The sequence below is a fragment of the Carcharodon carcharias genome, chromosome 2 (genome assembly GCF_017639515.1).
Source record: "Carcharodon carcharias isolate sCarCar2 chromosome 2, sCarCar2.pri, whole genome shotgun sequence".
In the NCBI taxonomy this organism is placed as follows: Eukaryota; Metazoa; Chordata; class Chondrichthyes; order Lamniformes; family Lamnidae; genus Carcharodon; species Carcharodon carcharias.
In genome coordinates this window covers 70,314,290-70,329,279 of record NC_054468.1, presented here as the reverse complement: position 1 = coordinate 70,329,279, position 14,990 = coordinate 70,314,290, and positions in this window count along the sequence as shown.

Here is a 14,990-nt window from a genome sequence, read left to right as displayed (position 1 = left end):
GGGCACCCAGGTGCCCTTTCTAATCCCACCCTCCAGCACCCGGCCCATAGCCCTGCAGCTTACAGCACTTAAGGTGCAGATCCAGGTACTTTCTAAAAGAGTTTAGAGTTTCTGCCTCTACCACCAACTTGGGCAGCGAATTACAGACACCCACTACCCTCTCTGTAAAAAAGTTCTTCCTCATGTCCCCCCTGCACCTTCTGCTACTTATCTTGAATCTATGTCCCCTGGTTCTAGAATTCTCCTCCAAGGGAAACAATTTTATCCTGTCCACTTTTTCTATTCCCCTCATAATTTTGTATACCTCAATCAAATCACCTCTCAGTCATCATTGTTCTAAGGAAAATAACCCCAACCTATCCAATCTCTCCTTGTAGCTACACTTTTCTAACCCTGGCAACATTCTTGTAAACCTCCTCTGCAATCTCTCCAGAGCTATTTCATCCTTCCTGTAATGTGGTGACCAGAACTGCACACAATACTCCAGTTGTGGCTTCACCAGTGTTTTATACAATTCCAACATTATATCCTTATTTTTATATTCTATACTTCTGCCAATGAAGGACAACATTCCATATGCCTTCTTGAACTGCTGCCTTCAGGGACCTGTGTACTTGTATTCCTATATCTCTCACTTCATCTACCCCTCTTAATGTATTCCCATTTATTGTGTAATCCCTGTGACTGTTTGACCTCCCTAAATGTATGACCTCACATTTCTCTATGTTAAAATGCATCTGCCACTTTACCACCCACTCCACCAATCATGGAGTGCCCTTTCTAATCCATGTACACAATATCCACTGCACTACCTCCATCAACCCTTCTTGTCAGTTCCTCAAAGAATTCAATCAAATTTGTGAGGCAAGACCTTCCTTTAACAAATCCATGCTGACTATCCCCGACTATATCGTTTTGGAGATTATGGCTATCCTCTACACTATCCTGTACTCGGCCAATCTATCCATCTATATTGTTTTGGAGATTATGGCTATCCTCTACACTATCCAGTACTCAGCCAATCTTTGTGTCAGCTGCAAATTTCCCAATCGTGCCCCCCACGTTCATGTCCAAATCGTTAATATATAACACAAACAGCAAGGATCCCAACACCTAGCCCTGTGGAACACCACTTGAGACAACTTCCCATTTGCAAGGGCATCCATCGACCAATACCCTTTGTTTCCTGTTACAAAGCCAACCTTTTATCCAGTTTGCCACATTACCCTGAATCCCATGGGCTTTTACTTTTCTGACCAATCTGCCATGTGGGACCTTGCCAAATGCTTTGCTAAAATCCATGTACACAATATCCACTGCACTACCTCTATCAACCCTTCTTGTCAGTTCCTCAAAGAATTCAATCAAATTTGTGAGGCAAGACCTTCCTTTAACAAATCCATGCTGACCATCCCCGATTAGTCCATGCCTTTCCACATGACAGTTAATCCTATCTCTCAGGATTGATTCTAATAATTTGCTCACCATCGATGTAAGACTAACTGGCCTATAACTGTTTGGCATTTCCTTTGATCCCTTTTTAAACAATGGAACTATGTTTGCATCTCTCCAGTCCTCTGGTACCTCCCCTGTATCTAGTGAAGATTGGAAAATCATCCTCAGAGCATCTGCTATCTCCTCCCTGACTTCCTTCAGCAGCCTCGGAAACAATCCATCTGGCCCCGGTGACTTTCAAGGATTTCAACCGTTCGAGTACTTCTTCTCTCTTTATGACTATCCCGTCCAATATCTCACAGTGTTCCTCCTGGACCACTATATCTACATCCTCCCTTTCCTTTGTAAACACAGAGACAAAATATTCATTTAAAACCCTTCCCACAGCCTCTGCATCTATACACAAGTTTCCATCTTCATCTCTGATAGGTCCCACTTTTTCCTTAACTAACCTTTTAGCATTAATGTATTGCTAAAACATTTTTTGGTTATCTTTAACTTTACTTGCTAATCTTCTCCATGCTGACTCCTGATGTGCCCACTAATTATGAACAAAGGCTGCCATCCTCAGTGCCTACGAGTTAGTCCTGGAGGCAGATCGCAGTTCAGGAAGGCTCATAAAAAACCCACACAGACCTTTTGCAAGTTCGAGCTGCTGAATTAAATTGCGTTCGACTGCTGGGTCCAACCTTTAAAAATCCAGAGCGCCTATGAGAGATTGTGTCACTTGATATTATTGGAGGAATTCAGAAACTGCTTACCGTCCAACCTATGGAAACACTCAGAGGAACAGAGAATCCTCACAGCTAGGGGTGCAGCTGTTACAGCAAACAGCTACAACCTTACCCATAGGCCTAGAAACTCAGGCAGGCCCTTTCCAGACCATCCCCATGACCATTGGAAAGAAAAGCAGAATGACCCAGATAGGAAAGGCCCTCCACCCTGAAAGGAACATGCAAAACGGGGTGTGATAAGTCCTGCTGCAGCCTGAAAAGAAAACGCCTGGAGACCGGTGTGTTCCCATTGTAATAAAATAGGACACTCCAGACCTGAGTGCAGGATATTGAAAGGGAAGCCCGTAGGTTGAAAAGGGCTCCATAAGTGTTGTCCCTAGAAGGACTGCGCAATGGATAGTGCAGCGGAGCAGGCAGGGAACCTCGCTGCAGAAGCTTACCTCTTGAAGGGCATGGCCTTATGTGTGGCCAAGCTGGACAAACTCCCAGAGAGTTTTTGGAGTTTTGTCCTTTCAGGAACAGAGTCCCTGTACCTATCCCAGGATGCGAACTGTTGCACTGCTCTGGGATGCAGGGGACAATCAGTCCTTATTGTTGGAGGGAAACATAAGCCTACCTCTCGAATCCTCCCTGAAGGCCAAGACACTGATCGGTGAAGTGGGAGGAGGATCCATGTTTGTGCCCCTCTATAGGGTCTACCTACAGTGTGATCTAGTCTCAGGCTCCTCACCACCTTCTCAAGACTAATTAAGGATGGGCAAAAAGTGGTGCTTTTGCCAGCAATGCTCACATCCCATGATTGAATAAAAAAAGATAAAACTCTAACTGTTCTGCTTCAGGGAGAACAGCACTTGATTTTGTCTCTGCATGTAACTGTAGTCCCTCATCCTTGATCCCATTCTTGAAATCTCTTCTGCACCTTTTTTAATGTCTTCCTAAGGTGTGGTACCTTGAATTGACCACAATACCCCAGGTGAGGCCTAAGAAGTGCTTTATAAATATTTATCATAACTTCCTTGCATTTGTACTCGAGCAATTTAAAGCCAAGGATCCAATATTCTTTTTTTTAAAAAGAACCATCTCAACTTGTACTGCCACCTTTAAAGATTTATGTATTTATACCCGCAGGCTTCTCTTTTTCTATGCCCCTTTAAAATTATGCTGTTTATTTATTGCCTTCTATGGTTTACAACATTAATGGACAGATTTGTTCTATGAAGAAAATAGGAGCTAGATATATGGAACAAAAACAGAAAATTCAGCAGGTCTGACAGCATATGTGGCGACTCCAACGATGCTGTTAGACCTACTGAGTTTTTCCAGCATTATCTGTTTTTGTTTCAGATTTCCAGCATCTTCAGTATTTTGCTTTTATCTTAGTGCTAGATTTATTGACATCTTTTAAGGCATATGTATAGAAGCTTTCTGTTCCACACTAAAATTCTTATACATGTTTTATGACTCTTTCAGGACACTATTTTTTTCTTATCTGTTCAGCACTTAGAAAGTTAAGGCCAGAATATTGCCGTCAGCATGAGGGGGCGGGCCCGACACGCTGTTGCATAAAATGACGCGAGATGACATCGAGCGCGTGTCCCAATGTCATCGCACGTTATTTCAATATTGCATTCAGCAGGCGCGCACAGGATGCAGCTGTGCACCCGCCAAACTGTCAAAGTCCTAGTAAGGCCATTAAGAAAGTCATTAACGTCATTAATACCGCTACCCCAGGTTGGTGGGCAGGCGAAGAGCCCAAGCGACCTTCGCGTTTTCCAGGAAACCTCATCCACGGGCAGGATGAAGTTTCTTGAAGGTTTCATAAAATTAATAAATAAGTTTGGTGAACTTGACAAACATGTCCCAGCCCATGTGACACTGTCACATGAGAGAACATGTTTAAATAATTTTTTACTTGGATTTTTAAAAACTTTTATCGTTCATTCAATCTCCCCAAGGCGGCTCTGTGTCTCAGGGAGGTTGCTGCGCTCTTTTGCACGCATGTGTGAAAGAGCGCAGGCCCCGACTCTCCCTCCCCCCCCCACCCGCACAGGCAGCGCAGAGCAATATGGATCACACATTATGCTAGGTAGGCCTTAATTGGCCTGCCCGCATAAAATGGTGACGTGCAGTTGAGGGTGGCAATTGGCTCCGTGCCTGCCCCTGCCCAGCCCGCCCGACATAGGTAAATTTCAGGCCTAAGAGATTAATGATTATTGATTATTAGAAGCATGGACTGAATCCAAACCTATTCTGGCTTTGTTTTCTAAATTTATCTATTATGCTTATTACAGTCAAATAAATCAACAAATGGTTAATAGAACTCCACTTGCAAGATATGTGAGACCCACCTGCTTGTGTAGTGATTATGACCAGGATGCCCATGAACAGAACTATAATGTGCATGTAGAATTATGAAACAAAAGAGACTTCATTACATGATGTCTTCATGATTAAACGACAATCATGTTTCATTTGGAATTTCCTATTCTATAAAGATTGAATTTTTTTAAAAAAACATCAGTTTAGGATCTTTTCAAATTGCAGTGTTGTTTTTGCAGAAAAAATACACAGAACTCATACGTGTTGTGAATTTATATGTGAGGACCCAGTCAGGACACACCAGTATGGTGCACTACTGCAGCACCAACCTAGTTATCTCTATAGAGGTAGAAAAAGCATTCAGCTAGGCATAGGGCTATTTCTACTCACTATACTAAGGAAAATAAAGTAACTTTGGTGTTACATTGAGGAAATGGGGTTTAAAATCCTTTATGCAAATCCCACATCTGAAATGCGTACCTGTAGTCTCAGCTTGCTTGTGTCCTCTTTGCAACAGGGAACTGAACAAGCATACTCCTTAGCTCCCTCTCTCTTTGCCTTGGTCATGGAGTCCTTGGCATCAAACACCGAAGCAAGCACAAGTATTCATAGAATTAAGGCTGGAAGAACCAAACAAATATAGAAAAAAATATTTCTGTGTGTATTGATATATGCTCTGCACAGCTACTTCTACTACATCACTCCCAAACATTTTCCAATATATCAAGGAGGATGACCTATTCTTGGGATAAAATTTCAACAGGACATCCCCACACACACCCCTCCTTTGTACTCCATTATGTATTTAGAATCAGGCTTCTGGGAAAGTTGCTGGTGGGCAGCCAATACCTGTAGAGTCATGCCCCATGGTCAACATTTTTTGAAGTGGAGAGGAAAAAGAGTAAGAGGAAAATAACCTTTAAGAAATTACAGGTTTGATATGAGTATGAAGTTGCTGTCCTCAAAGAAATGTTTAAGGACAGCAATTTGGCAATAGATTCTGCATAAAGGAAGCCAAATCCATTTTTCAGTAATGTAATTACAATTCTTAAGGTATTATTGCCACATTGACTATGTAGAATAACTCTGAGCGATAGGACTAAATAATAAATGTGCTCGATATTTCACAAAATAAAAAGTGATGATAGCCAGCTTGCAATGAAATAGCAGTACAACAAAATTATCACGTTATTGAAGAGCACATCAATTGAATCCTGAATGATAATGTGGTAGCAGCAAGATAAAACAATTCTAATGAGTCATAAACAAATCATTGGCAAAACTGCTCCAGGTTTTCTCGGTTCCATATGAAGTGAGATATATGCTGTGAAATTGCTGTGCCCGATTACTTCCAACAAAGGAAATAATTTCTCATGTTTCATATAACATAAAAGTTCACTGCGGTACTTTTTTATAAGATACATACAAAAGTACAATTTAGTTTACCCTATGCTTTCTAATTTTTTTAAAAAAATCAGCAATCTGCGTTTCCTGTATTCAATGAGGCTTACATTAGAAGAGGTTAAAAACTGAAAGAGTTCATATTACTGCATTAAAGCTTGGCAGTGGATGAGCTGCAGCATTTTAAAATAGATGTCATAGCTAATTCCCAAAGACCTGCATCAACTGCAAAGTATCAGTTACCATAATCAGGTGATGCTGGCAAGCAGGGACATAGCATAACAAATATCAGCCGCTCCTCCATTATTTTTTAACTAATCTGTAAATAACATTTAAGAAGTCTGAAGAATGACTTGGATAGCAGATAAAACAAAATTACAAAAGTAAAGCAGGCACGCACACGCACACACACACACACACATGCACACTCACGCATAATCAAAATCTACCAAAGCACAAAACAAGAAGAAACAGCCGAGGATTTTCTTTTTCTTCTCCCTAAAGCCTTATAGGTTAATGCACTGCCCAATGTAATATAAAAACCGTTTGAGTTTTCATTTCATTTCATTAGTTCACAAAACAAAAACTTCTCTCACGTCGAGCATTAACAAAGTTAGATGCCCCACAGTTTATCATTGAGCATGACTTGGGAGATGACTGATGGTCAAAGAGGTGGGCTTCAAGGGCACTTGAAAATGCCAGAAAACAGCATGATGGCTATAGACTGTACCAGTGTTATTGGAGGTGGAGGACAGAATCACAGTAGAATGAATTGGAGCAGTAAAGAGTGTGAGCTAGGACACAGAACAGGAAGCTGTTGCAGAGGTACGATGGGTGAAGCAAAATGAGGACTATGATTTGGAAATCAGGGAGAGATGGAGAGCCAGTCGTGGAGTGAGAGATTATTGGTAAGTGGAACTCAGGATGATATCAGATAACAGTGGTAAAATTCTGGACGACTAGGGCCAGGAATTTGCTTAGAGCTGCTCCTGTTTCATTGCCATAACTTGTGGCAGAATGAGTGCACCTCTGAGGAAATTGCTAGTTTTGAAGTTTATGTAAGCTAAAGCTTGGTAAGCCAGGAAGGAAACCATTGAAAAAGCCAAATGAATATGTTTGCAAATGTTATAGTATAAGTTTTTCTGGCGGGCCAGCAATGATGATACTCAATTGGACTCACCACTCCTGGACTAGACAGATGACAAATTAGCCAGGATTGTCATTCCCTATTGTTCTTCAATGGCTCCTACAGTGAAGTGTATCTTGTTGATATTAGATGTGGGGCTCAACTGTGATCAATTCCCCCTCAACTCCAGCCCCAGGGTGAACCAGCCTATCAACACTTACCATTTAGGCTCTCAGGTAGAGTGTGCCCTTAGATGAGATACTGTACCAAAATCAGAGCCTTCAGGACAGCAGGGGAGAAAACTGGGTTAGGATATTGGCGTTTTGCAAGAAAGAAAATTGGAGAGTTCCATATGTAATATATATTCAATGTTTTGCATTTTGGGATAACAGCAAATGTTTTAATATGAAATACTTAATATATTTTTACCTAAGCTTTGCCTGTTTTCTTCCCATTTCTCTTCTCCTCAATGGGTCATGTGGTACATCAACAAATAAATGACTATTTCCATGTGTGGGCTTTGACAATAAGTGTTAGCAAGCTATTCAGTTGTTTCAACAACAAACTAATGTTGCATTAAGTGATGATAATGATGCACAACTTTTAATTATACATATATTTGATATCTGCAGATGCAGGAGATCTGAAATAAAAACGGAAAATGCTGGGAATACACAGCTGGTAAATCACCATCTTGAGAGAAAAGAGGGGTTTTGATATTTTGGGTGGGATTTTCCACACCAGCTGGCCGTCACAATCTTCCGGTCACAGAATCACACAGTGCAGAAGAGGCCCTTCTGCCCATCAAGTCTGCACCGACACATGAGAAACACCTGACCTACCTACCTAATCCCATTTACCAGCACTTGGCCCATAGCCTTGAATGTTATAACGTGCCAAGTGCTCATCCAGATACTTTTTAAAGGATGTGAGGCAACCCGCCTCCACCACCCTCCCAGGCAGCGCATTCCAGACCGTCACTACCCTCTGGGTAAAAAAGTTTTTCCTCACATTTCCCCTAAACCTCCTGCCCCTCACCTTGAACTTATGTCCCCTCATGACTGTCCCTTCAACTAAGTGGAACAGCTGCTCCCTATCTACCCTGTCCATGCCCCTCATAAACTTGTGCACCTCAATCAGGTCGCCCTCCCGAGTCTTTTCTGCTCCAACGAAAACAACACAAGCCTATCCAACCTCTCTTCATAACTTAAATGTTTCATTCCAGGCAATATCCTGGTGAATCTCCTCTGCACCCCCTCCAGTGCAATCACATCCTTCCTATAATGTGGTGACCAGAACTGCACACAGTACTCCAGCTGTGGGCTCACTAAGGTTCTATACAACTCCAACATGACCTCCCTACTTCTGTAATCTATGCCTCAATTGATAAAGGCAAGTGTCCTATATGCCTTTTTCACCATCCCACTAACATTCCCCCCTGCCTTCAGAGATCTATGGACACACATGCCAAGATCCCTTTGTTCCTCAGAACTTCCTAGTGTCATGCCATTCATTGAATACTTCCTTGTCAAATTACTCCTTCCAAAGTGTATTACCTCACACTTCTCAGGGTTAAATTCCATCTGCTACTTATCTGCCCATTTGACCATCCTGTCTATATCTTCCTGTAGCTCAAGACACTCAACCTCATGGTTAAACACTCGGCCAATCTTTGTGTCATCCGCAAACTTACTAATCCTACCCCCCACATAGTCATCTATGTTGTTTCTATAAATGACAAATAATAGGAGACCCAGCACAGATCTCTGTGGTACGCCACCGGACATTGGCTTCCCATCACTAAAGCATCCCTCTGTCATCACCCTCTGTCTCCTACAACTAAACCACTGAATCCACCTTATCAAATTATTCTGTATCCCATGAGCATTTGCCTTCTTTATAAATCTCCCATGTGGGACCTTGTCAAAGGCTTTGCTGAAATCCATATAAACTACATCAACTACACTACCATCATCTACACACTTGGTCACCCCCTCAAAAAATTCAATCAAATTCGTTAGGCATGACCTCCCTCTGACAAAGCCATGCTGACTATCCCTGATCAAACCTTGCCTCTCCTAGTGGAGATAGATTCTCTCCTTCAGAATTTTCTCCAATAGTTTCCCTACCACTGAAGTGAGACTCACTGGCCTGCAGTTCCCTGGCTTATCTCTACAATCCTTTTTAAATAGCGCAACTACATTAGCTGTTCTCCAGTCCTCTGGCATCTCCCCCGTGGCCAGAGAGGAATTAAAAATTTGGGTCAGAGCCCCTGCGATCTCCTCCCTTGCCTCCCTCAGCAGTCTGGGACACAAATCATCCAGACCTGGAGATTTGTCACTTTTAAGCCTGCCAACACCTCCAAAACCTTGTCGCTCCCTATATCAATTTGCTCAAGAACCTCGCAGTCTCTCTCCCCGAGTTCAATACCTTCATCCTCATCCTCATTCTCTTGAGTGAAGACAGATGTGAAATATTCATTCAAAATTCTAGCAATGTCCTCTGGCTCCACCCATAGATTGCCCCGTAAGATTGGTCCCGCCGCAAGTCAATGGACTTCTAGCTGGGGCGCCGACTCACCTGTGGCATGTCCCACCCACAATGGGGCCGAAAAATCCCGGCCTTTGAGTGTGCACCTTTCATAAGAACTGATGTGGCTATCGGAATAGCGATGGGGAGAGACGAAATGAGAACAGGATTCCCATGTTACTTGGTAAAATATATTCCTATATTCTGTGAAGCTTATCCATTTTAATCTCTTCAGCCGGAGGTTAATGGTGGAGGCAAGAATCTTCAGAGAGAGATAAAAGAATGGATTGGGAAGGAAGACTGAAAGATTTGTATTATTGTAGAAAATATTAAAAAATACAACTGAAACTTACCTTGGAATTTTGGCTATTGTTGCCGATTTTAACTCAACATTTAAGCAGTGTTATTTTTAACATTTGTGGGAATCATCCTGCAGAATTTGCAAAATGTGCGGAGAAACTGTTGCAGAGCAACAAGAAAAAAAAATTGGGCTGGGTCTCCCAAGGCATGGCAATCACCATCAGGTTACCATTCCACTCCTATTTACTTATCTTGCACTTGAGCTCCAGGTTTCTCACCTGGATTTCCAAACTGGGCCACCTGAGCAATGTGCAGTGCGCCTGCTCTGGGAGTCCTTTCTTGTGGTGCAGGAACGTCAGGGGAAGCCAAGCATGTCCCCCTTTTACAGCACTAGCTGCTGTATTCCAGTAAATTTAAATGCCCCAAAGCCACTTTGAGGAGCTACAGAGAGAAGGTAAGCATGTAAGTTATGTGGATGAGGGGGTAGGGTGGCGGGTAAGTGGTTGAGGGGGGTAAAGTGGGAGGTATGTGGGTGAGGAAGTAGGGTGGGCGGTGAGGTGGTAGGGTGGTGGGTATGTGGGTGTGGGGGTAGGGTAACAGATAAGTGGGTGAGGGGGTCAAGTGGTGGTTAGTGGTTGAGGGGCTAGGGTGGGTGGTGGTTGGGTGATGGGGTAGGGTGGTAGATAAGTGGGTGAGGGGGTAAGGTGGCAAGTAAGTGGTTTGGGAGGTAGATAGGTGAGGGGGTAGGGTGGCAGGTAAGTTGCTGAGGGGGTAGGGTGGGTATGGGGATTGGGGTGTCAAGGGGTTAGTCAGTTGGGGAATTGCTGGGCTGGGGATGTTGTCAGGGGGTAGTTGGGTCTGAGCTTTATTGGGGGTAGTCGGGGGATAGTTGGATGGTCAGGGAGGCATGGTCAGGGGGGTCCAGTGGGAAGTCAGTGGGGGGGGACGCAGTAGTATTTTTATCCAGGAGTTAGAACTAATTTTAATCCTTCTAACTTTACTTGGGTAATTATTCTGGTAAGTGAGTTGAAACCATCCGAAGTCTCTAACATTAATAAGTTTTGGAGGGTTCCTGATGCCGAGGAATTGCCAATTGGAAGTCCAAACTTCCCGGGCAATTCCAACGGAGTCATTGTATGGGGACTTCTGCAGGGGGTACACATCTTGGGGGGTACCTCCAGGGTACAACCATCTAGAAATTGGAAGATCTGGGCGATTGTGTCATTACTGGAACAGAGGATAAGGTTCACAACAACAACTCTCATTGCTGAGTGATCCACAATAATCCACAGTTAATGGAATAGTACAACAGTCTCAATTATTTTGTAGTGGGTGAATGAATGTATTGCTACATTTAATGAACACATATGTTCTCATATACCTTTTCTGCAATAACAATGAAAGCAAAGTACACAATGTCTGTTTGATTCACTTTATCTAGGGTGCAATAAAATGCACTTATAAAACCCAGAAACATGTACCTTGACAACTGTTCTGACAGTTTCATGGAACTGATCTTAAGAGTTTGTAGATTATAAACAGCAAATGATAAATTCAAAGCTGAAATTCCTCCTAATATCCTTAACTTTATTGTTAAGAATTAGGTTCTCACTCAAGATGTACCTTTTCATACATTTGGTATTTTGTATCAAAATCTTCTCTTTAACTCACAATAGGTCTTTATCATATGGTTAGCCAGGAATATTCCTCAAAACTATATTTCCCAATAAGAAGATAACATTAGCATAATAAAGACTGTAAAAAGAAAATTGAGGAAGAAGAAATACAGTTGGTATGAAATTCAAAATAGTTACTGGAACAAATGGAAGATAAAAATCCTTGTTTCCAAATCCATTCCCCACTGCCTCCAATTATTGAGGGTCATGCCATATACTGATTCTAGTGCAGGCTTTATAGTGATGCCCATCTTAATAGGCCAGCATGTGCACTGGTAGTAGTTTTAAAGAGTAGGAGATCTGCTGGATGGATTGGGAAAGGGAGGGATTTTTACGTACCCTTCTCTGCTTTGAACCATCGGAATTTGCTGTTATTCCTTAATATTGTCCAGCAGACAGCACTTTGGATTAAAAAAGCACTATAAGCTATGTAGGGATAAGTTCTGTGCTTCTGTAGATGCTGAGGTCCATTTACTGAAGGCATAGAACAAAACCTATGCTGTTATTCAGTGTGTTAGATTACAAAGCATTATTTCAATCAGCATAAAAGCACATAAAATCCCCCAAAATTTAGTTCTTGAACGAGAAACATTTAATTTTGCTATGCAAGGACTTAACCTACTTTAGAGCTGCAAATGTTTCTGATCCTGTTTGAAGAAAACAAACTTCTAAATGACAATAAGAGTGATAACTCTTTGTGCCCACGCTAAGGGCGGAATTTTGTGGCAGCGGGATTTTACTTTCCCGCCAAAGCCAATGGAGTTTACAATGGCTCATGGCATTTTACAGCCCCCTCCCCGCCGTGACGAGGCCATAAAATTCCCGCCTAAATTTAGGAACCGCGTGTAAGTTTTTAAAAAGTTTGTTTTGAAATTTTAGACTTGTTTTAATTTAGCTGTGCACGGCCTAATACTGGAATCCAAATTGCCATTTTAAACTGTTTGAGTTCAACAGAGATGTAACCATCAGGCAAAGACTCAGACATCAAATTAATGAATGGTGTCGAAGTTTATTGATTATAAGTGAATTTTATCAACTAATAGAGGAAGAATTAGGAAAGGTATACTTATCAATGAAATGTTACCAACTCCACGCTTTCAAATGGTTGATCAATCCAAGAGAAATGGACAACTTGAACTCCTCGCACCAACAGAGAACCAGTCACTGCCTCTGAAAAGCATTATACCTTCCTGGGATTTCTACTGGCAGGAATCCATCACTGAACCAGTCTCAGTAGAGGAGGTTATGGCGTAGTGGTATTGTTGTTGGACTAGTAATCCGGCAACCCAGGGTAATTCCCTGAAGACCTGGTTTGAATCCCACCATGATGGAATTTGAATCTAATAAAAATCTGGAATTAAAAGTCTGATGATGACCATGAAACCATTGCTGCTTGTTGTAAAAACTTATCTGGTTTGTAATGGGAGGAAATCTGCTCACATCCCATGAATGAATTTAAAAAAAACTAACCACACTCAAGGCTCATCTGCCTCTGAAGTTTATTGGAAACGACCTTCATGCTGATAGAAGGATGTGCCTGAAGTATAAACTGTTCCTTCCATTGTTGATGTACATAAAGATGGTTCCCCTAACCCCTTTTTTATACACAAAAGATGTTTTAAGCCTACCTTAGCAAAGGTGTTGGAATGGCTAACTCAATAACTCAAAAATAAAAAAAATAATTTCAACTCTTTCTTGGACTCAAACTCAAGTTCTGTTGAAGGGTCGTGAGGACTCGAAACGTCAACTCTTTTCTTCTCCGCCGATGCTGCCAGACCTGCTGAGTTTTTCCAGGTAATTCTGTTTTTGTTTTGGATTTCCAGCATCCGCGTTTTTTTTGTTTTTAACTCAATAACTCCATTGGTTCGAGCTAATTATGCACATTGTCTTAAACTTAGAACAACGCCTTCCTTTAAGCTATGTCTCTTACTTTGATGTATTTACAGAAGTCCCATGCATCAAGACAGACTCAACAGACCAGTTCTGTTGAAGGGTCATGAGGACTCGAAACGTCAACTCTTTTCTTCTCTGCCGATGCTGCCAGACCTGCTGAGTTTTTCCAGGTAATTCTGTTTTTGTCAAAGAGAGTGTTTGTTCCTGATAGGGAGGGAGTTAAATTGCTTATGCAATTTCTCTCCCAGCTATTACAGCACTTTAATTCTTTCATAAGAAATGGTAATGCAGAAATACAGAGCTAACATAAACTGACTTCTAATTAACTAATTACAGTTCATTAATTAATTGACTTCCAAAAGGCGTTACATACAGTGACACACAACAGACTTGTGAGAAAAGTTATAACTCATGGAATAAAAGGGACAGTAACAATTGGCTGAGTAATAGGAAACAGCGAGTAATGGTTAATGGATACTTTTTGGGCTGGAGTGAGGTTTGTAGTGGACTTTTCCAGAGATTGGTATTGAGACCCTTGCTTTCCTGATATATATTCATGATCTTGGTGTGCAGGGAACAATTTCAAAGTTTGCAGATGATACAAAGCTTGGAAGCTTTGTAAAGAGGACAGTGTAGAACTTCAAAAGGACATAGACAAGATGGTGGAGTGGGCAGAGAGATGGCAAATGAAGTTCAATGCTGAGAAGTGTGCGGTGATTCATTCTGGTAGGAAGAACATGGAGAGACAATATAAAATAAGGGTTACAACTTTAAAAGGCGTGCAGGAGCAGAGGGACCTGGGTATAAATGTGCATAAGTCATTAAAGATGGCAGACAGGTGGAGGGAGCAGTTAATAAAGCATACGGTATCCTAGACTTTATTAATAGGGCAAGGAGGTTATGCTGAACTTGTATAGGACACTAGTTAAACCTCAGCTAGAGTATTGTGTACAATTCTGGGTGCCACACTATAGGAAGGATGTGAACGCATTAGAGAGAGTGCAGAAGATGTTTACAAAAGAGGTACCTGGGTTGAGTAACTTCAGTTATGAAGGTAGATTGGAGAAGTTGGGACTGTTTGCCTTAGAGTGGAGAAGGGTAAGAGGAGATTTGACAGAGGTTTTTCAAAATTATGAGGGGGCTTGACAGAGTAGATAATGTGAAACTGTTCCCGCTTGTAAAAGGATTGAGGACAACAGGGCACAGATTTAAAGTGATTTGCAAAAAAAGCAAATGCGATGTGAGAAAAAGCCTTTTCACACAACAAATGTTCGGGTCGGGAATGCACTGCCTGGAAGTGTGGTGAAGGCAGGTTCAATTGAAGAATTCAAGAGGGCATTGGATGATTATTTAAATAGAAATAATGTGCAGGGTTACAGGGAATAGGCAGGGGAATGGCACTGAGTTATAATGCTCATTCGGAGAGCTGGAGCAGACATGATGGGCCAGATGGCTTCCTTCTACACTGAAACAATTCTGTATGATTCTGTGTGAACTACTGATTATTAATTACATATCCTTCAATTCCTGGAGTAAATGAGGCACTTTCTTCTCATG